The sequence below is a fragment of the Aegilops tauschii genome, chromosome 7 (genome assembly GCF_002575655.3).
Source record: "Aegilops tauschii subsp. strangulata cultivar AL8/78 chromosome 7, Aet v6.0, whole genome shotgun sequence".
Taxonomy (NCBI): Eukaryota; Viridiplantae; Streptophyta; class Magnoliopsida; order Poales; family Poaceae; genus Aegilops; species Aegilops tauschii.
The window spans coordinates 61141643-61162772 of NC_053041.3; the positions used below are offsets into that span (position 1 = coordinate 61141643).

The 21130-nt window shown below is 46.8% G+C and overlaps 2 pseudogenes; both read right to left on the reverse strand.

Annotated features, from left to right (window-relative positions):
- Window positions 1–9817: 9817 nt before the first annotated feature.
- On the reverse strand, window positions 9818–12351 carry LOC141026526 (uncharacterized; annotated as a pseudogene).
- Window positions 12352–14585: 2234 nt separating this feature from the next.
- Window positions 14586–19213, reverse strand: LOC141026807 (uncharacterized; annotated as a pseudogene).
- Between the last annotated feature and the right edge of the window lie 1917 nt (window positions 19214–21130).

Below are 21130 nucleotides of genomic sequence, written 5' to 3' on the forward strand. Positions count from 1 at the left end.
CGACCCGCACCTTGTAATCTTTGTCAGAGGAGCAGATCGGATCTTACTCGGACCGTGTTTAATTCTTAGGCGAGTACGAGACTGCAGCTAAGCCTCCGAGTGGGAGGGTTGCTCAACACTCGGTAGGATTTTCGTAACTTAGGCGAGTACGGGACTGCAGCTAAGCCCCCGAGTGAGAGGGTTGCTCATCACTCGGTGGGATTTTCGTAACTTAGGCGAGTACGGGACTGCAGCTAAGCCCCCGAGTGAGAGGGTTGCTCATCGCTCGGTGGGATTTTCGTAACTTAGGCGAGTACGGGACTGCAGCTAAGCCCCCGAGTGAGAGGGTTGCTCATCACTCGGTGGGATTTTCGTAACTTAGGCGAGTACGGAACTGCAGCTAAGCCCCCGAGTGAGAGGGTTGCTCATCACTCGGTGGGATTTTCGTAACTTAGGCGAGTACGGGACTGCAGCTAAGCCCCCGAGTGAGAGGGTTGCTCATCACTCGGTGGGATTTTCGTAACTTAGACGAGTACGGGACTGCAGCTAAGCCCCCGAGTGAGAGGCTTGACCATCACTCGGTGGGATTTTCGTAACTTAGGCGAGTACGGGACTGCAGCTAATCCCCTGAGTGAGAGGCTTGCTCACCACTCGGTAGGATTTTCGTCACTTAGGCGAGTACTGGACTGCAGCTAAGCCCCCGAGTGAGAGGCTTGCTCACCACTCGGGAGGATTTTCGTCACTTAGGCGAGTACTGGACTGCAGCTAAGCCCCCTAGTGAGAGGCTTGCTCACCACTTGGTAGGATTTTTGTTTTTGAAACTTAGGCGAATCGGATTCGCGACTAAGCACCCGAGTGGGAGTCTGGCTCTCCACTCGGTAAGATTTTGAAAACTTAGGCGAAACGGATTCGCGGCTAAGTCACCCACTGGGGCATTTTAGACACAAATATAAGCAACAACAAACATTTTGACATACCGAAAAGCTCTTGTCTTTGATAATCAAAACTACAAAGGTATCTTTTATTACATTTCAACCGACTGAGTTCTTAAGTATAAAAGGGGCGGAGCAGCTCCGCATTCCAAGCTCGGGGCTCGTCTCTCTTATGCTCGACATTGTATAGATGGTATGCTCCGTTGTGGAGCACTCTGGTGACGATGAAGGGGCCTTCCCAGGCAGGAGCAAGCTTGTGTGGTTTCTGCTGATCTACTCGGAGAACCAAATCTCCCTCTTGAAACGCTCGACCTCTCACGTTTTTGGCGTGGAATCGACGCAGGTCCCGCTGATAGATGGTCGACCGGATCAGTGCCATCTCTCTTTCCTCTTCCATGAGGTCAACTGCATCTTGCCGTGCTTGCTCTGCTTCGTCTTCTGAGAAAAGCTCTAATCGGGGAGCATTGTGAAGCAAGTCACTCGGAAGTACAACTTCAGCTCCATAAACCAAGAAGAATGGAGTTCGGCCAGTCGACCGATTTGGAGTTGTCCTCAATCCCCACAGCACTGATGGAAGTTCATCGACCCATGCCCCTGCCGCATGTTTGAGGTCACGCATCAGTCGGGGTTTCAATCCTTTAAGAATCAATCCGTTTGCTCTTTCAGCTTGTCCATTCGACTGGGGATGGGCGACTGAAGCATAGTCGACTCGAGTACCTTGGGAAGCACAGAAAGCTCTGAACTCATTAGAATCGAAGTTCGATCCATTGTCAGTGATGAAGCTGTGTGGAACACCATATCTGAATGTTAACTCTCTGATGAAGGTAACAGCAGTGCTGGCTTCAAGGTTCTTGATAGGCTTGGCCTCAATCCATTTGGTGAATTTGTCGATTGCCACAAGCACATGAGTAAAGCCGCTTCTTCCAGTTCTGAGAGGTCCAACCATATCCAAACCCCAGACTGCAAAAGGCCAGATGAGTGGAATGGTCTTCAAGGCAGATGCAGGCTTGTGAGACATGTTTGAGTAAAACTGGCAACCTTCGGACTTGTCGACTATTTCCTTCGCCATCTCATTCGCTCGCGGCCAGTAAAAACCTGCTCGGTATGCTTTGGCAACGATGGTCCGAGAGGACGCATGGTGACCACAGGTCCCCGAGTGGATATCATTGAGGATCACTCAACCTTCTTCTGGTGTTATACACTTCTGATAGACTCCAGTCACACTCTCTCTGAAAAACTGCCCTCTGATCACTGTAAAGGCTTTGGATCGACGGACGATCTGCCGAGCCTCTTCTTCATCTTCTAGGAGTTCTTTCTTGAGAATGTATGCAAAATACGGTACCGTCCAGTCGGGAGTGACGACCAAAACCTCCATGATGAAGTCGACCACGGTGGGAACTTCTACTTCAGTCAGATCTGTGGCACTCTTCGGTTGTGGGGGCTCTTCAGTGAAGGGATCTTCTTGTACTGAAGGTGAATGAATATGTTCCAAGAATACATTGCTGGGAATGGCTCCCCTCTTGGAACCTATCTTTGCCATATCATTAGCTGCTTGGTTTTTCAGTCGGGGTATGTGATGGAGCTCCAACCCCTCAAACTTCTTCTCCAGCTTTCTTACTGCATTGCAGTAACCAGTCATGGCTGGGCTTCTGACGTCCCACTCCTTCATCACTTGATTGACCACTAAATCTGAGTCGCCGTAGACCATGAGGCGACGGACGCCGAGTGAAATGGCCATACGCAACCCGTATAAAAGTGCCTCATATTCAGCTTCATTATTAGAGGAATCAAAGTGAATCTGGAGTACATAGCTGAGTTTGTCTCCTCGGGGGGATACCAATACTACCCCAGCTTCGGAACCATTCCACATCTTAGAGCCGTCGAAAAATATGGTCCAGTGCTCCGAGTGAACTTGAGTCGGTAGTTGTTGTTCGATCCACTCGGCCAAGAAATCTGCTATTGCCTGGGATTTGATTGCTTTCTTTGCTTCAAACTCAATGCCTAAGGGAAGGAGTTCAATCGCCCACTTTGCCACTCGACCAGTTGCATCTCTATTATTCAGGATCTCTGATAGTGGTGCGTCGCTGACGACTGTAATGGAATGATCAGAGAAATAGTGAGCAACCTTCTTCGTGGTCATGTATATCCCATACACAAGCTTCTGATAATGTGGATATCTTTGCTTTGATGGGGTCAGAATTTCGGAGAGATAGTACACTGGGCGCTGAACTTTGTATGCCTTTCCTTCTTCATCTCGCTCGACCGTGAGCATAGTGCTAACAACTTGTCCAGTGGCTGCAATATAAAGCAGTAAAGGTTCCTTGCTAATTGGGGCAGCGAGCACCGGCTGGGTGGAAAGCAGGGCTTTGAGCTCTGCAAACGCTGCATCAGCTTCATCAGTCCACTCGAACTTGTCAGCCTTCTTCATCAGTTGGTAAAGAGGCAATGCCTTTTCACCGAGGCGAGAAATGAATCGACTCAGGGCGGCCAAACATCCAGTTAGCTTTTGGACATCATGCACACGCACAGGGCGTTTCATTCGGAGTATGGCACCAACTTTCTCTGGGTTAGCGTCGATCCCTCGTTCGGAAACGAGGAAGCCGAGTAACTTTCCACCAGGAACTCCAAATGTGCACTTTGCCGGACTGAGCTTGATATCATACCTTCTGAGGTTTGCAAAGGTTTCCGCAAGGTCAGCCAACAGGTCGGAGCCCTTTTGTGACTTGACCACAATGTCATCCATGTATGCCTCCACATTCCGACTGATTTGAGTGAGCAGGCACTTCTGAATCATCCTCATGAATGTGGCTCCAGCGTTCTTCAGGCCGAATGGCATGGTGACATAACAGAAGCATCCGAATGGAGTAATGAACGCTGTTTTTATCTCGTCGGGTCCATATAGTCGGATCTGATGGTACCCGGAATAGGCGTCCAGAAAAGACAATCTCTCACACCCCACAGTTGAGTCGATGATTTGGTCGATACGGGGGAGAGGAAAATGATCTTTCGGGCAGGCCCGATTGATGTGCTTGAAGTCAATGCACATGCGGAGTGAATCGTCCTTCTTGGGGACCATGACAACATTGGCGAGCCACTCGGAGTGGTAGATTTCTCTGATGAACTCAGCTGTCAGGAGCCGAGCCACCTCCTCACCAATTGCTTTCCTCTTCTGCACGGTGGACCGTCGAAGATGTTCCTTGACTCGTTTCACTTTTGGGTCGACTCGCAAACGGTGCTCAGCCAGTCCCCTAGGTACACCCGACATGTCAGAAGGCTTCAATGCGAAGATGTCCCAGTTCTCACGAAGGAACTGGATGAGCGCTTCTTCCTATTTGCTATCAAGGGTGGTTGAAATATGAGTCGGGGCAGCATCAGGGTCGGTCGGGTGAATATGAATTGGCTTGGTTTCACCGGATGACTGAAATGCAGAGTCGGGTGCAGGCTTCTTGAATCGCAGCAAATCACTCGGATCTGCATTTTTCCGGTACTCTTGCAACTCTACAACTGCCATTTGTGCATCGGCGATCTTTGAGCCCTTCTGAAAGCACTCTTCCGCCTTCTGCCGATTGCCAGTGACAGTGATCACCCCCTTAGGACCAGGCATCTTCATCATGAGGTACACGTAACACGGTCGAGCCATGAAACACGCATATGCGGGCCTGCCCAAGATAGCATGGTAGGCACTCTGGAAATCTACCACTTCAAATGTCAACTTCTCATTCCGGTAATTCTTGGAATCACCGAAAACCACATCAAGTGCAATTTGGCCGAGTGATTCAGCCTTCTTGCCAGGGATAACGCCGTGGAAGCTCATATTGCTCGTGCTAAGCTTGGACATCAGAATGCCCATCCCCTTCAAGGTCTCAACGTACAGGATATTCAGGCCGCTACCACCATCCATAAGCACCTTAGTCAGTCGGGTGCCTTCAACCACTGGGTCGACCACCAACGCCTGCCTCCCGGGGGTGGCGATGTGCGCTGGGTGATCAGACTGGTAGAATGTAATGGCAGTCTGGGACCACTTCAAATAGCTCGGTGTTGCCGGGGCAACCATGTTCACTTCTCTGTTTATTACTTTCAGTCGACTTTTGCTTTCAACATCAGCAAAAATCATCAGAGTGGAATTGACATTGGGAAAACCATCATCATCTTCATCCCTGTCATCACCCTTGTCCGACTCCTTCTCCTTCTCTTTGGGTTGTTTATCGTGAAACTGCTGGATCAGGAGCCGACACTGTCGAGTGGTATGTTTGGGGTAAATGAAATTACCCTCTTCATCTTTCTTGGTATGAATATGGCATGGTAAATCCAACACATCGTTTCCATCTTGATCCTTTACTTTCTTGGGGTTCCATTGCCCCCCTTGAACTTTCCTTGGGTTATTGCCAAGGCTTCACCAGGAGCTGCTGGTTCGGCCTTCCGCTTCTGCTTCCGACTGGAGTTTGCTCCTCCGGTATCCTGGGCGACTGTTTTATGCTTGCCGCTCTGGAGTCGGTCTTCCTCTTCACCGTGAGCATACTTGGTGGCAATTTCCATCATTCGACTCAGGGACATGTCCCCAGTCCGACCAAACTTCAAGTTCAACTCTCTGTACTTAACGCCCTCTTTGAAGGCGCAAACTGCTTGGTGATCTGACACACCCTCTACAGTGTGGTTCAAAGTGATCCACCTCTGGATATAATCCCTCAAGGTTTCACCCGGCTTCTGTACACAAGACTGTAACTCTGTCAACCCCGCCGGTCGTTTGCATGTGCCCTCGAAGGTTCTGACAAACACTCGGGCCAACTCTTCCCAACTGTCTATGCTGCCAGGCGCCAGCTGATTCAACCACGCCCTGGCTGAGCCTTCCAGGATCAAAGGAAGGTGTTTCATGGCCACATCATCATTTCCTCCACCAATTTGCATAGCCACTCGGTAGTCCTCAAGCCAAGTGTCGGGCTTGGACGATCCGGTAAACTTACTGACTCCAGTCGCCAACCTGAAGTTGGGAGGAATCACTGCTGCTCTGATGGCTCTGCCGAAGCACTCGGGACCGGAAACATGCACTCTGCTTCCAGTCGGGTGATCTCTATCAGGGCCTTCTCTGTATGCTCTGTTCCTGTCGACCAGACCTTGAACGAGGATGGACCTCGCATCAAAACCTGGCTCTCTGGGGTCGACTGGAATTCTTCGTCCACCACTCGGAGGACGTCTGTCATCGTGCTGCCGAGGCGCATAAGACCCACTCCTCGGAGGAGGGGTGGGCACTCGACACCGATCATCAGGGACTCGGTAATCTGGCTGCTCATGGTGCCTGTACTGATCTCTCCGGTCTCCACGTCCCTCACGCCGCAAGGGCGATATTGGGCTATGGGCCGACTGAACTGTGTCTGCTCTTGCTGACCTGCTGTGAATCCTATTCCGTGATTGGGACACTGCTGTGTTCAGCTCTCCAGCTGCCCGGAGCAAATCTCTGATCTGCACTAAGCCTCTGCCAGCCTCTGGCTGAGAATGCTGGATCGACTCTGCTATTCGGGTCGCTGCTGCAAGATTCTGAATCGGAGTTCGGTATACCTGAGTTGGAGGCGGAAAAAGTTGTCGTCGACTGGATTCTGGACGTCGCTCCCGAGCACGCTCGTCCAGTGCGTGCTGGAGGTTATCCAGTCGAGTGCGCTCAACCAAGTTGGCTAGGCGTGCTTCCTCCAAGGCCAGGGCCTCGGGGGTCTCTCCAACGATAGGAGTGTGAAGTGCATCCATGTTGCGGCGACGATGCTCTTCCCTCTGCCATGAAGAAAAAGACTCGGGGCGGTACTCCTCGTGAACCCGCGACGGATCGCCGCCACCGTTACCACCACCGTTGCGGTCGAAGCCTGGAGGACTCCGTGGTCCATCGACCATCAGGACTTCCACTGCGGGGTCACTGCTACCACACTCGGATGCGGTCTCGACGGAGCCAGTCGACAGGTCGAACAGGATGTAGAGATTTTCGTCGGGCTCGATTGCCGCGACCTGTGGGACGGCCGACTGGCGGGCCACCGCGTGCCTCACCCACCGCTGGAGCCGCGACCGACCGGAGCGCTTGCGACGGCGAGTAGCGGGGAGTGAGGACGCCACAGGAGCCGACCGATACTGAGTCGACGGCTGACGGAGGAAAACGCCACGGACGCACGCGCGAAAGTGCGTTGCCCCGCGGACAGGGAGCGCGTCGATGTCGAGTGGAGCCTCCTGGAGCCAAGCGGAGTCGTCGGCGACGAAGGTGAGTGCGCCGAGACGGATCTCGCGACCCTCGGCCAAACCTCCACCGTAAACCATGATGATGGGAGTCGGAGAAAATGCAACTTTCACCGGAAAAACGCTAAAACACCTGCCCCACGGTGGGCGCCAACTGTCGTGGTACTAATGCTGAAAGTAGAAAGGGGGGTAGGTTATGGAGAGGCAAGGTTCTAGCTATGCTGAAGTTGTTGACAAGTGTTTTACGAGTTCAGGCCCTTCTCAGAGGAAGTAACAACCCTACATCTCGGAGCCCGGAGGCGGTCGACTGGATTATGTGTGTATGTGATTACAGGGGTGCGAACCCTTGTGCCAGTGGAGGGGGTTGGCTTATATAGAGTGCGCCAGGACCCCAGCCAACCCATGACGCCAAGGTTTCAATGTACATTAAGGTAGGACGTTACAGGTAACGCCAGCAGTAAAAGGTATTAAATGACCATTAAGTCTATAGAGTGAACGCTCGGCCGTTGTTGCAGAGTAACCTTTGATCTTCTATGCGTCGAGTGCTTTCTGGTATGGTCGAGTGCTTTGATCCTTCCGAGTGGAATGTCTTATGTCGAGTGGATGATGATACCCCTCCAATGCTTCTGACTTTAGGGTAATGTCCTTAGGGAGGGTGTCTAGGTCAGGCCTGTAACACTACCCTAGGTACATAGCTTCGTCAGTGGGTCCTGTTGTGGCCAAAGAGTCAACTTCGTCTGGAGGCGGCTGCGAGCACACCCACGAGCACGCAACCTCAGCATGGTATGAACATAACCACACCACCTACCCAATTAGCGTCGGGTGTCGGGCTGGGTGATAGCGGACGGGGTAGGAAGAGGCTCCATTAGTCGCTGATGACGTCGCCATGGATGAGGATGACGATGGCACTCAACAGTATGTCTATACTGGCGCCTACTCAGGGTTTGAGTGTCATGAGTCGGTTCCTGAATTGCCGCCTCCGGATATTATGGACAACCTTCCGGTAAAGAAGCATAGGAAGAGACCGAGGGCCGCCTTCGGCCATAAGACAAGAAGACAAGCAGGGACGGCAGGGCCGCCTTTGGCCATAAGACCGACTTCTGCTGCATCCAGCAACCGAGTGATTCTCTTAATGATGGATTCTATGTCCTACACCACAGGCTGGAGTACAGACGGGATCACCAGAATCTTCGCATGTCACCTAGATCCGGCGATGCCCATATTCTGCAATGGGCAAAGAACTTAGGAGATATCGAGGATCATCGACTTCGAGCTGATTTCTATAACATCCAACGCGAACTTGCCCAAATCATCATGAAGGAGGTCGTCGAAAAAACAGGGATGTTCTACGAAGAAGGACAAATGTCGCGGGAAGACGTCCGAACACGCGTAGATACTCAACGTCTCGACCTGAAGCCTTTCACTAAGCTCGGGAACTATCTCCCTGACTTGGATGGATGGCTCCACATGTTGGAGTGATTGTCGATATAAGACAATGTGTCCGTTTAGTCCATACTTTCTGTATGACGAAACTTTGAGTTATGCATGACGAAACTTTATTTGTGATGTAATTAAACCGTCCTCCTTGACTAGCGACGATCAGTCTAGTTAGGGCATTTTGGGTAAGATGAACTTTGTTATTTATGCTTATGATATGTTGCTTCTATTTTTGCCAAGTATGTCTATTTCTGTTGCTCAACTATATATGTTGCATATCATCGACTCATGTGACGACGCAGGTGCATAGATCATCGATGGCGACGAAGTGCGACGCCAGGAGTATATATACGACGAGTGGCCGGAGTGTCTGGCCCAGGTGTACCGGTTTCCGGTTTCCGAGCGACACCCAGTAGTTAGTTTAGGTTCACGCTAATGCGAGAGAGGGATACGAGCTCATGTACTGCATAGTTCTGCTTCCACTCATAGTGATAGCTATTCTCGCGTATATCATTGTTTAGATGGATGACGATGTAGTTGCAAGTAATCAAGACTTGTATCGCTATTTTCGAGATGATGACGAGATACCACTTTGTGTTGGATGATGATTATGATGAGACTATTTGTATGTATATGCTATGATTACATTTGTGGCCTCACAGCCATTTGTATGTCTATCATGATGACATTTGTATCTGTTAAAGGTTCTTGTATAAAGCCTGTTCAAATACAAAACAAATATGCAGAAAAAAAACAAAAACTACTAAAATTAGCAGTAGCGAGTGGAGAAAGTTAGCAGCAGCGTGACAGTAGCAGTAGCGCGTCCAGCCCAAGCACACTAGAGCTATTAGGAGTAGCGAGTTTGCACAAGCACGCTGCTGCTACACTTGTTTACCAGTAGCGCGTGCGGCCACGCGCTGCTGCTAAGTGTTAGCTATAGCGCCTTATTAGTAGCGCCGGTCCCCGCGCTATTAATATACCTAAAACCCGCGCTGCTGCTAGACTTTTCCCTAGTAGTGCTATGTCAAAGATGTTCCTCATTACAATGCCAAGTTTACTGACAAATATAGAATATGAGAGTATATCTAACTGGTCAAACACATACCACAATGAACAAACAGGTAATTAAGCCAGTGGTTGATCTTACTCCATTAGGAAATCAACGAACCGAGGATACTATGGAATTTCCTTCCTGAACTTCTTGCAGTGCTTCTCGTATTTCACAAAATCAAGAGTATTGATAATATCCTGTCGATTTTCTATGTTAGCCTTGGCGAGCCTTTTGCTCCTTTAGTCCATACTGGAGTTTGATCGGTTATGTCGTCCCCACGACAAAATAATTCCGACATATCTTGCCATGCGAAGACAATGTTGTATTGCTCCGGTGTTAGGGTCATTGGGTGTAACCAACTTTGCTTGATTTGATTGCGGATGGGCTTAAATCGTAGCGCCTCTGGGATCATAAGAGTGTAGATAAGCAAGGCTCTCTTAGGAAGTTCCGGCGCCTTTATAGTAACCCCGTACTCCACAAGAATATTTGCTGCATATCGGGCTGCTGTCCTTCCTAAAAGCCCGGTTCGCAGAAATGGACTAAGATCATCTTGTTTGTTTTCTCGACCTGTGAGATCATGATATTTGCCTGTGAAACCCAACGGGGTGCAGCCCTGTGGAAACATTTCTGTTGCATCGTCCATGCAGTATAGTGTGCCATATCCACTCATAAATCCAACGAGGTATATATTATCTGATCTGAAATACATGAGGGCACTGCGTCCAATATCTTCACCTTTCACCTCGACACTGATCCACCAAGCTGGCGGTCCTGGCTGCTTCTCTTGAGGAAGAAATTAGTGGCCGTACTAACCAGGTTCTGTGTTTGCTTCTAGCAACGTGTGCATAACATTGAGAAATGGGTCGTATGAATCCACTCCTTCGCCGAAAACTGTGGCCACGACAGGTGGAATATCTTCAGGAGCAGACCGCACATGCGTGGAAGACGCGAGCACAACAGCAACAGCAATCAGAATGCGTACATCCTTGCCCAAGCATCTAGAGATCACAGGCTTGATGTTCATCGTTGTACATATCAACCACACAATTATCCCAGCTGCATACATACATATAGAAAGGATTCAATAATCTTTCCTGTTCTTAAAAAACAATCAGGATGCATATAGTGCAATAAAACGAACAAGTATAGGCGGCCTACAGCAACATAGCCAAAACGGGATTGTAGTTTCAGAGATAGTGACTAATTCTGTACACCAAATGCTACTTCCTCTGTTCCACAAAATAAGGCGTTTTAGCAAGCTAGTTTAGCCACTAGGTACTTCTGACGCAGTTGACAACAGCTAAAGGAGGACACAGGGTGAAACTCTACCATTAATCTAAGGATCAGAATTCTAAGAGAAAGAATGTAGCTGGAAAGGTAGTTATTAGAACTTCAATAAGCACATTGGGCTCTGTCTCTGAGTAATTAACATAGTCACTGCTCCCCGAGTTGAATTCCTCCAATGGAACCAACTCAAAATATTCCGTGTGGTTAAGAAGAGCATATGTCACATTTTGGCCCATCATATGTCGCAAGATACCAGCAATAGGCCCTGAGTTGTTCCTGTCCATGGACCCTGGCGTTGTGAGAGAAGCAAACTTAGGTCTCTCAAGAGATTCATCCTTAAAGAACTCCGGTATCCCCTGCTTTGTAGCGGAACTGCATACAAGGAACAAAAAACAGGTTACACACATCTATTTTTCATTCATAGAAGGGCAAGACAACACATTTCGTTTGGATGCAACGATTACCTAGGGAATTGTGAGGCCATGGGCTTCGACTCCAGGATATTCTTCATTTGCACTTCTTTGTCACCTGGTTTTGAAGAAGAAATTAGGGAAAATATCCATGAATCAAGGAGGAGGGCTCAGACAGAGAGAAGCATTACCCCTGTCAACATCTGAGCGGACCACATCGGCAACGGTCTGGACTCTGCTTTTGCTCCATTGGGTCGTGCCATTCCTTCCCATGGCCAGCTCTTCCTCCTCCATCTGGTTGATACGTTGAAGCAGCTTCTGGAGACATAAAGAAGAGGTGCAAAATTATGATTAGGTGTATTAGCTATGCATGATAATTTTATAAATTCAATCACATTCAAGAAGATTTCGATTGGTCTCAACAGTAGATACAACCTAAGAAAACGAAAACTTTGCCAATTTGATTATCATCATTCTACAAAAGAAACTAGTATTTTGCACCTACCCTAGAAAGAGGATAATTAGTTCACTCTTCACGACCTATTCCTAATAAAAGGATATTCTGTTTGGCAAACCCAACGACTCCTTTTATACCATAAGATCATAACTCGAAGTCTAATTATGATTATCTTACCTAACTCCAAACTAAGGCACTGTCGAGCAGAATTAAAAGACTTACATTGCCCCGTTGGACGATGATTGGCCGGTGCCAAACCGGCAAGTTACGCTCCACCGGAGGGATAAGCGCTGATGTCGATAGGCCCGACATTGTTCGGCTACTGCCGCTGAGGAGCACGATCACCGGGAAGAAAATTAGTGCCATGAACGCCTTCCCACGATGCTTCTGTTTCCACAGCTGTGGCCTCCTCTCCAACATGGCCTGAGTTAACAAATGCAAGTAATCAGCGTCCAAATATGATCAGCTCCCTACCTGGCTACTTGTGTCCAACCATGACAGCGGCAGGGCAGGGGAGCCGGCGGCAGAGCAGGGGGAGCCGGTGGCAAAGCAGTGGATACACACACAGCAGAAGGAGGTAGTGTTCATGCTTCATGGAAGGGCAGGACAATATGGCATGAACGGTAAATGCTTCATGCATGGGACGACTTGATCCAACGCTGGCACAAGGACATGATGCGTACCAGAAACATGTGATCTGAGAAAGAGAGGCGGGACTGCCATGAGCTGCTCCGGCGACACCGGCATGATATCCTCTCGGGTTAACAAAATACTAGCACAAGAGAAGTCAGCTGTAAACCTTAAACGCTTGAATTCTGCAATAAATCGTTGTGTGCAGCGATTGATGCAGAGACTGGGATAATCCCCCATTTAAAAAAAACTCAGTTGTTAGACGTAGTATCAGGATAAAAAACAAATGTCAGTTTTGAAAACAATAAGAGGAGCTTTTGGAATAGCGACCGTTTTAGAGACACGGCAAAATATTTGTTTGTTCACGAGAGAGTTAATTGCACAGAAGTATCACAACTGGGGCAGAATGCGTAGATTGGTATCAAGATTGCTAATTTTCGCGTGTCAGTACCAACTTTGTGGCGGGCCGTTGGAAATAAAGATGAACATTGTGTTTATACGTATTGACGCCCAAACTGACGGGTTGGGCCCACCCGCCAGGTGCCCCGCTGGCCAATCGGAGCGTGCCCGCGCGCTGACGAGGACGAGTCCGGCTCGGTCGCTCTTAGCCCGGTCTGGTCGGCTTCCGTCCTCCCCCACCCCACCATTCTTCTTCCGTCATTCTCCTTTCTCGTTTGATCCCTCGCTGCCCGCAGCACCGCGCAGAGCCGGTATGAATTGTAGGTTGATAGTGGGATATTATTTTTAGGTTGATAGTGTCATATTTTTTTAGTTTTACAGTGGCATATTTAACATCAGTACAAGGGCATAGTTGTTTTGGTTGATGGTGGTATGAATGATGCGTATTTTCATTGTTAACCTCTGTGCATATGCTCTTGTAGTTGAATTGAGAGTTATTTTGCATTCGTACATGCTTGTTTATTTATGGATCATCCAATGTTGGGTTGACACTATGTCATATGCTTTTGTAGTGATGCAAAAAAATTAGTTCAATGCAGAATGGTTGTTAAAATATAGAGCATATGCTTTTGAAATTGGAGCTTATTACCAATATAGTGTTGAATGATGAACATGGACTGTGTAGTGCATACGCTTTTGGAGTTCAACAATTTTGCAGTTGGAGCTTCCTCTTATAGTGTACACAAATATAGTTTAAATCTTTAGCTGAATGGTGCTGTAATTTTGGGATGCACATGCTGTTATTTTGTGGGTAGGTACAATTACCAATGTACCTAAACTATGGTTTAAATAAACTATGGTATTTCTTATTACCAATGTAGCTAGGTTACTGTTAATTTGCAGTGCTCTTGCTCTTCTTCTCTATTTACCTGGGGTATGAACTTACTTGCCCTTCTTGCTCTTTTTGCAGGAAGGTCATAATCGTGGTTTTGTTGAATGGGTTGACCACCAGTGGCCCCCAACAATGCAGAATGCATTGTTGAAGTCGTGGGCAATGGTTGAAGATAGCATTAGTGCTAGGGTGAATGATAAACTTGAAAGTGCTTTAACTATTCACCATCTGACAGAAGAGAAGAAGAAGTTGGAGGCCAACTATGACAAGTTAGTCCAAGATGTGCATGAACTTATGAATTTCCAGGAGGAAAGGCTGGTGGATTTCAGTTTTCTGCAGTCTAACCTTAAATTGTATGTTTAGGTGGTTCCGTCAACCCCGAGGCACCCTAAACCGAAAAGGTAGGTTTAGGTCGACCCTGAGGCACCCTAAACCAAAAAAGTAGGTTTAGGTGGTTCAGTCGACCCCGAGGCACCCTAAACCCTAAATGGTAGGTTTAGGTGGTTCCGTCGACCCCGAGGCACCCTAAATCCTAAATTGTAGGTTTAGGTGGTTCCGTCGACCCCGAGGCACCCTTTAACATAATCATCAACACATCAACATATCCATGGACAAATAACAACATATCCTTTAACATGATCATCAATATATCAACATATCCATCAACATAATCATCAACATATGCATCCACATAACAAAAAGAGAACAACAGTGGCATCAAATCATGTTCACAACCATCAATTAGACTGATGTCATTAATCCATGAACAACACCATCAAGTTCAGTCACTGTAGCATCACTTTATAGCATAACAACACATTGTAGCATTGAACCAAAATAACAACAAATTGTAGCATCGGTTCAACATTACATGGCACATCATGCCATCTAGGTGTTACCACTAGCACTGAAGTAGGCCATCCATCCAGTGTGTGTACATAAGAAGGAAGAGCACTAGAAGTGGAGGCAGCAGATTGCCTGGGGGTAGTGAATGTCCTTGGAGCACCTCTTCCAGCAGCACTTCTTCCTGCAGCACCTCTTCCAGCACCACTTGTGACAACACTTCCTCTCCCACCTCCTCCTCTCCCAGCACCTCCTCTACCAGCACCTCTTCTGCCAGCTCCTCCTCCTCTAGCTCTTGGCTGTGTTGGTGGTGGTGTAGGAGCAGGAGTAGCAACTCTTTGCTGTGTTGGTGGTGGTGTAGGAGCAGTAGCAGCAGCTCTTGCCTATCTTGATGGTGGTGTAGGAGCAGGAGCAGCAACTCTTGGTTGTGAGTTGCTTGGAGTAGCCTTGTATACACATTGGAAACAGTTAATAATACTGGAAGGAAAGAAATGTACAAGAAGGGAAAAAGTAGTATACTGCAAGGGGAAACATTATTACTACATGTTTGTTCTTTCTCAAAGCTAGCTCAGGCTTCAACTCTTTAAGACAGCTTGTGTACCTATGCCCTTGGAGACCACAATTGCCACATGTTATAGTATCCATTCTTGATGTGTCCTTTGGCCCTGGTACTTCAAATTTCCCCTTGATCCTCTTTTCTTTCTTTCTTCCTCTCTTCACTTTAAATGCAGGCGGTTATATGTCTGGACCAGGGGTCCTTGTCCAATCATGCTCACCAGGAACATGAAAGATCATTGGTTCATAAGCTGCCACATAAAAAAAATTCTTGAAGAATTTGCTGACATAATCCTCTGGAAACCTTTTAGCCTTGTTTATTGCAAAGATGGCATGGTTGCATGGGATGCCAGTAAGGTCTCACTTCCAGCATCCACAAGTCTCAAGTTCCAAGTTCACAACATGTGTTTGCTGCCCACTTGTAACTTGCCATAAGTTCACACCAGCTTGTATTGGCTTGCAATATTTGGCCCTCTCCTTCTCAATCTCTAGCTTCTCACTGTAATGAGGTGTTATCTTCCATCTTGCTGTCTTTCCACTCTGTCTATTGTTGTGCCACCTCACCATCTGCTTATCTTTTATCCCATCACACATTGTACTTATAGGTTTTCTCCTAACATCTAGATTGTACTTGTTAAACACCTCAGACAAGTTGTTAGCTACCAAGCGAGTCTTGCAGTTTGTGTCAAATGCATGCCTTGCCCATGTTTTTTTGGTACTGCACTAAGCCACTGCCAAGCTTCCTCACTTTCAACTCTGAGATCATTCATTGCAATATTAAATTTGTGTTCATTGTAGGCATAGCTAGCATTATCCATGCACTTCTTAAGATCTCCCCCCCTAAACCTAGCATTCTGGAAATTTGCATATAAATGTCTAAGGCAGAATCTTTGGTTGCTATTTGGAAACACAACATTCACTACATTTAGTAACCCCTGATACATACAATTAACAAGTCTAAGCTACTAGCTAGCACAAAGATAACAAAATGAAGCATTGCAAGACAATGTAAACACGTGTGCAAAACAAAATGAAATATGCATACACATACCTTTTTTCTATCTGACATTATAGTATATGGTCCAAACTGTCCCACTTCTCCCCCTAGGCAAATTTTGAGTTGGTGTAGAAACCAGCACCAACTAGCCTCTTGTCCAACAATGCCAAATGCTAGTGGATATATATTGTTGTTGCCATCTCTACTAGTGGCAGCAACGAGTTGAGCACTAGTAGTTAGCTTAATAAAGCATCCATGAAGACCTAAATTATTAACATTTCAAACGACTAAATACATTTGAATGAGAAACAATATGTAAGTAGTATCAGGATAAAAAACAAATGTCTGTTTTGAAAACAATCATAGGAGGTTTGGAATAGCGACGGTTTTAGAGACACGTCAAAATATTTGTTTGTTCACGAGACGATCAGAGACTTTAAGTTAGATTTCTCTGCCATTAGTGAAACTGGAAGGTCTAATTTTTCCTTCTTTTGAAATTTTTATGTGGAGGGATAGACTTTGATTGATATTGCCTACCACCATAAAGGAGGTCATTTTTGTAACACAATACAATCAAATTCGCTCACATACACGAGCATATCATCACCATTATGAACGCGCGCACACACACACACACACACACACACACCCCCTGCCCCTATGAGAACCTCCGAGAAACTGAGCCGACATATCCTGCCATGCGAAGACAATGTTGTATTGCTCCGGTGTTAGGGTCATTGGGTGTAACCAACTTTGCTTGATTTGATTGCGGATGGGCTTAAATCGTAGCGCCTCTGGGATCATAAGAGTGTAGATAAGCAAGGCTCTCTTAGGAAGTTCCGGCGCCTTTATAGTAACCCCGTACTCCACAAGAATATTTGCTGCATATCGGGCTGCTGTCCTTCCTAAAAGCCCGGTTCGCAGAAATGGACTAAGATCATCTTGTTTGTTTTCTCGACCTGTGAGATCATGATATTTGCCTGTGAAACCCAACGGGGTGCAGCCCTGTGGAAACATTTCTGTTGCATCGTCCATGCAGTATAGTGTGCCATATCCACTCATAAATCCAACGAGGTATATATTATCTGATCTGAAATACATGAGGGCACTGCGTCCAATATCTTCACCTTTCACCTCGACACTGATCCACCAAGCTGGCGGTCCTGGCTGCTTCTCTTGAGGAAGAAATTAGTGGCCGTACTAACCAGGTTCTGTGTTTGCTTCTAGCAACGTGTGCATAACATTGAGAAATGGGTCGTATGAATCCACTCCTTCGCCGAAAACTGTGGCCACGACAGGTGGAATATCTTCAGGAGCAGACCGCACATGCGTGGAAGACGCGAGCACAACAGCAACAGCAATCAGAATGCGTACATCCTTGCCCAAGCATCTAGAGATCACAGGCTTGATGTTCATCGTTGTACATATCAACCACACAATTATCCCAGCTGCATACATACATATAGAAAGGATTCAATAATCTTTCCTGTTCTTAAAAAACAATCAGGATGCATATAGTGCAATAAAACGAACAAGTATAGGCGGCCTACAGCAACATAGCCAAAACGGGATTGTAGTTTCAGAGATAGTGACTAATTCTGTACACCAAATGCTACTTCCTCTGTTCCACAAAATAAGGCGTTTTAGCAAGCTAGTTTAGCCACTAGGTACTTCTGACGCAGTTGACAACAGCTAAAGGAGGACACAGGGTGAAACTCTACCATTAATCTAAGGATCAGAATTCTAAGAGAAAGAATGTACCTGCAAAGGTAGTTATTAGAACTTCAATAAGCACATTGGGCTCTGTCTCTGAGTAATTAACATAGTCACTGCTCCCCGAGTTGAATTCCTCCAATGGAACCAACTCAAAATATTCCGTGTGGTTAAGAAGAGCATATGTCACATTTTGGCCCATCATATGTCGCAAGATACCAGCAATAGGCCCTGAGTTGTTCCTGTCCATGGACCCTGGCGTTGTGAGAGAAGCAAACTTAGGTCTCTCAAGAGATTCATCCTTAAAGAACTCCGGTATCCCCTGCTTTGTAGCGGAACTGCATACAAGGAACAAAAAACAGGTTACACACATCTATTTTTCATTCATAGAAGGGCAAGACAACACATTTCGTTTGGATGCAACGATTACCTAGGGAATTGTGAGGCCATGGGCTTCGACTCCAGGATATTCTTCATTTGCACTTCTTTGTCACCTGGTTTTGAAGAAGAAATTAGGGAAAATATCCATGAATCAAGGAGGAGGGCTCAGACAGAGAGAAGCATTACCCCTGTCAACATCTGAGCGGACCACATCGGCAACGGTCTGGACTCTGCTTTTGCTCCATTGGGTCGTGCCATTCCTTCCCATGGCCAGCTCTTCCTCCTCCATCTGGTTGATACGTTGAAGCAGCTTCTGGAGACATAAAGAAGAGGTGCAAAATTATGATTAGGTGTATTAGCTATGCATGATAATTTTATAAATTCAATCACATTCAAGAAGATTTCGATTGGTCTCAACAGTAGATACAACCTAAGAAAACGAAAACTTTGCCAATTTGATTATCATCATTCTACAAAAGAAACTAGTATTTTGCACCTACCCTAGAAAGAGGATAATTAGTTCACTCTTCACGACCTATTCCTAATAAAAGGATATTCTGTTTGGCAAACCCAACGACTCCTTTTATACCATAAGATCATAACTCGAAGTCTAATTATGATTATCTTACCTAACTCCAAACTAAGGCACTGTCGAGCAGAATTAAAAGACTTACATTGCCCCGTTGGACGATGATTGGCCGGTGCCAAACCGGCAAGTTACGCTCCACCGGAGGGATAAGCGCTGATGTCGATAGGCCCGACATTGTTCGGCTACTGCCGCTGAGGAGCACGATCACCGGGAAGAAAATTAGTGCCATGAACGCCTTCCCACGATGCTTCTGTTTCCACAGCTGTGGCCTCCTCTCCAACATGGCCTGAGTTAACAAATGCAAGTAATCAGCGTCCAAATATGATCAGCTCCCTACCTGGCTACTTGTGTCCAACCATGACAGCGGCAGGGCAGGGGAGCCGGCGGCAGAGCAGGGGGAGCCGGTGGCAAAGCAGTGGATACACACACAGCAGAAGGAGGTAGTGTTCATGCTTCATGGAAGGGCAGGACAATATGGCATGAACGGTAAATGCTTCATGCATGGGACGACTTGATCCAACGCTGGCACAAGGACATGATGCGTACCAGAAACATGTGATCTGAGAAAGAGAGGCGGGACTGCCATGAGCTGCTCCGGCGACACCGGCATGATATCCTCTCGGGTTAACAAAATACTAGCACAAGAGAAGTCAGCTGTAAACCTTAAACGCTTGAATTCTGCAATAAATCGTTGTGTGCAGCGATTGATGCAGAGACTGGGATAATCCCCCATTTAAAAAAAACTCAGTTGTTAGACGTAGTATCAGGATAAAAAACAAATGTCAGTTTTGAAAACAATAAGAGGAGCTTTTGGAATAGCGACCGTTTTAGAGACACGGCAAAATATTTGTTTGTTCACGAGAGAGTTAATTGCACAGAAGTATCACAACTGGGGCAGAATGCGTAGATTGGTATCAAGATTGCTAATTTTCGCGTGTCAGTACCAACTTTGTGGCGGGCCGTTGGAAATAAAGATAAACATTGTGTTTATACGTATTGACGCCCAAACTGACGGGTTGGGCCCACCCGCCAGGTGCCCCGCTGGCCAATCGGAGCGTGCCCGCGCGCTGACGAGGACGAGTCCGGCTCGGTCGCTCTTAGCCCGGTCTGGTCGGCTTCCGTCCTCCCCCACCCCACCATTCTTCTTCCGTCATTCTCCTTTCTCGTTTGATCCCTCGCTGCCCGCAGCACCGCGCAGAGCCGGTATGAATTGTAGGTTGATAGTGGGATATTATTTTTAGGTTGATAGTGTCATATTTTTTTAGTTTTACAGTGGCATATTTAACATCAGTACAAGGGCATAGTTGTTTTGGTTGATGGTGGTATGAATGATGCGTATTTTCATTGTTAACCTCTGTGCATATGCTCTTGTAGTTGAATTGAGAGTTATTTTGCATTCGTACATGCTTGTTTATTTATGGATCATCCAATGTTGGGTTGACACTATGTCATATGCTTTTGTAGTGATGCAAAAAAATTAGTTCAATGCAGAATGGTTGTTAAAATATAGAGCATATGCTTTTGAAATTGGAGCTTATTACCAATATAGTGTTGAATGATGAACATGGACTGTGTAGTGCATACGCTTTTGGAGTTCAACAATTTTGCAGTTGGAGCTTCCTCTTATAGTGTACACAAATATAGTTTAAATCTTTAGCTGAATGGTGCTGTAATTTTGGGATGCACATGCTGTTATTTTGTGGGTAGGTACAATTACCAATGTACCTAAACTATGGTTTAAATAAACTATGGTATTTCTTATTACCAATGTAGCTAGGTTACTGTTAATTTGCAGTGCTCTTGCTCTTCTTCTCTATTTACCTGGGGTATGAACTTACTTGCCCTTCTTGCTCTTTTTGCAGGAAGGTCATAATCGTGGTTTTGTTGAATGGGTTGACCACCAGTGGCCCCCAACAATGCAGAATGCATTGTTGAAGTCGTGGGCAATGGTTGAAGATAGCATTAGTGCTAGGGTGAATGATAAACTTGAAAGTGCTTTAACTATTCACCATCTGACAGAAGAGAAGAAGAAGTTGGAGGCCAACTATGACAAGTTAGTCCAAGATGTGCATGAACTTATGAATTTCCAGGAGGAAAGGCTGGTGGATTTCAGTTTTCTGCAGTCTAACCTTAAATTGTATGTTTAGGTGGTTCCGTCAACCCCGAGGCACCCTAAACCGAAAAGGTAGGTTTAGGTCGACCCTGAGGCACCCTAAACCAAAAAAGTAGGTTTAGGTGGTTCAGTCGACCCCGAGGCACCCTAAACCCTAAATGGTAGGTTTAGGTGGTTCCGTCGACCCCGAGGCACCCTAAATCCTAAATTGTAGGTTTAGGTGGTTCCGTCGACCCCGAGGCACCCTTTAACATA